At 41.1% G+C, this 3,844-nt stretch overlaps 1 pseudogene; it reads left to right on the forward strand.

Annotated features, from left to right (window-relative positions):
• The first annotated feature begins 1,344 nt into the window (after positions 1–1,344).
• Positions 1,345–3,625, forward strand: LOC121980088 (annotated as a pseudogene).
• The last annotated feature ends 219 nt before the right edge of the window (positions 3,626–3,844 follow it).

Consider the following 3,844-nt stretch of genomic DNA (forward strand, 5'->3'; position numbering starts at 1 on the left):
CGGAAGAGTGACATTCTCAAAATGTTTAGTGAAAATAGAAGACTTTAGAGGAGGAAGTTCCCGAACCTTAGAAGTAATTGCATCAGTACTTCTTTGTGTTTCAGGTGTCAGATTCGGAAGATACTCGATCTCATCATCGGTGGATTGAATATTGGGGTCCTCCTCCCGCGGATTCATTATTTGCTTTCCCTTCAGTCCCCTCGGGGCGGTGCGATGGTTAAGGCATGGGGTGTTGCCACATGAGGTCTTGGGGTCGAAACTCGGCGTGACCGAGCATGACCTCCCCCATGTCTTGGCCATTTGCACTAATGGCTAGTAGGAACCCGTGATTTACCTCCTCCGTGTAGGCCTAGGGACGGGTTGGCGGGGGCGTTGGGGGCGAGCGAATCGCCTTTTTGCCACATTATTTGCTTTCCCTTCCAAGCTCGAGATAATGCACCTCCGCGGCCTCCTTCCATTGTAATTGAAAATTGGAAACGAAAGCGTGTAGAGATTAGAGACACTACAACAAAAGTGATTTTCCGCAGCGCATCATCAACGGCGTACAATTAAAGTGTGCCGTTAATAATCGTTTTTATGGCGTGCACAATTATGTGCGCTGTGAATAGTATAATATTTATACAAATGACAGCGTGCAGAAAAAGTACGCTGTCAATAAACTTTTCTATGACATGCAGAGTGTGCTGTTAAAACTTAATATTAACGGCATGTGGAGCGCGCTGTTAATAGTTCACTACAACAAATATGACTTTCAATAGCACGTTATTAACAATGCATGGTTAGGGCATGTCGTTAATGATAATTTTTACGGCGCGCTCAATTAATTGCGTTGCAGATAATATTATTTTTTTATAAACTGCAACTTATAGAAAAATATATACTGTTAATAATTTTTTTTATGGCGTGTAAAATACATTGTTAATATTTAATATTAACAACACATTTTTTAAAATATAAATATTAACAATGTGTGCAAAATGCACTGTTAAAAATTAGAAAAAATGTAGTGCTTTTGTAACCCAGTGTACCACACCAGAATTAATCCGTGAAACCCTTCCTCTACCGCCGCCCATCCCTTCGCGCCTTTGCCTCTGCCCAAACCCCTATGCACGCCACTGCCCTGCGCGACTTTGACTTCGTCTTCCTCTCTGCCCTTCGCCTCCTTCGTCCCTAACGCTAAGGCGACCTTCACACTACCCTCGAAGATGAGAACGAGGAGGAGGTGCCAAAGAATGGGGAGGATTTCAATTTTGACGGAGCCGTGGCGGAGAAGGCAGCCGACGCGATCGGGGTCAAATTAGGGTTCCATGGGAAGGGACAGGGAGAGGGATTGGGTGATCGAACTCATTGTTCTCTGGCTCCTTCCTCAACGCCAACGGCCAGTCGGACGCGGTCGCGAAGGTGGGCCGGATCTACTCCCGCGGCTTCCTGCCTCAGCTCATCTCCTTCACCCTTTATTATCCAATGCAACGATTCCTATAGGCTCAAAATATCATCAACCCCATGGTCGTCATCGTCGTCGCCATCCTCCTCTTCCATATCCTCATCTCCTAGCTTGTCGTCTTTGTCCTTGACTTCGGCCTCCTCGGCGCCTCCATCACTCTCAGCATCCCTTGGTGGGTGCTCGTCCTCTCCACTTGGCTCTACATCATCCTCATCCCTTCCTGCAGGGCCACCTGGACTGACCTCTCTATTAAGGTCTTCACCGACATCTGGCTCTTTTTCAAACTCACTGTTTCATCAACCATCATGCTCGTGTAAGTCAACCCTCCAACTTTCTCCCCCTCTCTTCCTCTTCCGCCTCGCTCAAACTCACATTCATCATAGCTTGGAGATTTGGCACATCCAAGGTTTCGTGTTGATCACAGGCTACCTCCTAAATCCAGAAATCTCACTCAATGTCATATCTATCTGGTAATCAATGACCACACAGCTTATCAATTCCTATCTAAATTTCTTACTGACAGTGTGATTGCTTCCAGTGCAAATTAGTGGAATTGGGAATTCGTGATCATGCTCGGCTTGAGCAATGCCGCAATGTTTGACGACTACTACACTTGCATCAATCTCTATGAATCATTCACTAATAACCAGAGGTTGTTTGTTGAAGTGTGAGGATAGGGAATGAGTTGGGGGCTGCTCATCCTCGAGTCGCTAAGTTTGCAGTCCTTGTTATGGTGACGACCAACCTGATCCTTAGCTTGATCATCAGTGTGTTGGTCCTCATACTGCACACGCTCTTGCGCAAGCTCTACACCAGCAATCATTAATCTAACTCCTCTACTTTCCATCTCCATTTTCTTGAATGGAGGTTTGTCAATTTTGTCTAGTACAACATTGATCTAAAATTCTATAATTATTTTTTTTAATGGACGACTAGCTTCAAGTGTTCACGAGGATGGATGATGTAGGAGTTGCTATTGGAAGTGGGTGGCAAGCCATAGTGGCTTATGTAAATGTGGGTGCTTATTACCTGATTGGACTTCCCATCGGCATTGTTTTTAGATTCAAGTAGTTTAGCTACTACTGTAAGTGAAAACTAAGATTTAAATTACTCTTTTGATCTGTTTTGATTTAGGAAAAATATTAAACAATTGTTTTTGATGCTGCTGTGGCTCAAGGAATATGGTGGGGATTGATCATTGGAGTCTTTGTTCAAACGATCTCTCTCATCATCTTAATTGTCAGGACAAACTGAAACAGAGAAGTTCTCAAACTGCTGCTCACCCATGAAACACTTTTTTTTCATAAAAAAATATCAAAATTTTCATTGTCTGAAAATGGTGATAGAATTTTTTCCCCTCTTTTAGCCTAATGAAATAGGACATATGAGAATGACCTCTGTTTGCAAGTGGACAAAGCGATCAAATGCTTGAAGCATACTGTTGATGAAGATACTTTAGCGATAGTCGGCGACATCAAGTGACTAGTCAGCAAAGTTAAGTTTTGTGAACATTTCGTGTAGTATGTGATTTACACTGAAAAAGAATTCTTTCATGTTGTTCAGTCACTTTGCTTATTCTTCAAATCCAGAAATATATTATACTTTTCTAGCAACTTCTGTAGTACAACTTAGGCATAGGAATAACTACTAGATTTACTAATGTAGCTGCATATGGTAGTTGCAGGTCTAACCTTCTGTTGTATGAATCTAGACTTGGGATGATTAGGTTTTGGTTCAAGTATTCTTGTTAGGTTTTGGTCCATAGTAAGCTACATTATCATTCTCTGCTTGAAATGGAATCACATAATTAGTTGTTACATTTCGATTTAGAACATTTTTCAAGATATACTTATTGTTCTTGTGAGATGTCATATTGATCTATTTGAAATGGAATCACATATTGTAATGTATGTTTTTTTAGTATCGTTAGCAACTTCTATGTTCTCTTTGTGCAACTACTTTTGAGATTCCAACTTACTTTAATTTGTTGTGTAAATACATATTGTAAATATTCATATTTTCAAGGCATGATATATTATTAGTTTGGGTGAAAGACAAGGTGCTTCCCTCTAATTTTCAATCTAACTGTTTCAGATTCTTTACACACCTACAAGGTAGAAAATCTACAAAAGCTTGGTGAAGATGAAGAATATGCTCGAATTATGGCAAGACTAGAAGAACTAGAAAAGATAGAGGAGCTTGAAAATAGAAATACTTCAAAAGATAACACTCAAAAGAATGAGCACAGTTCGTGATGGAGATTGGGGTAGCAAAGCTAGAGATAAAGATAAAGATGAGGACATTGAGGTTGGTCATAGTCTCTCGACATCAGATCATAAATATGAAGCTGAGAGATGAAGGCTAAGATAGAAGTCTTGAAAACTGCACAAACACTTGTGG

Source organism: Zingiber officinale, chromosome 5A, assembly GCF_018446385.1.
Source record: "Zingiber officinale cultivar Zhangliang chromosome 5A, Zo_v1.1, whole genome shotgun sequence".
NCBI lineage: Eukaryota > Viridiplantae > Streptophyta > Magnoliopsida > Zingiberales > Zingiberaceae > Zingiber > Zingiber officinale.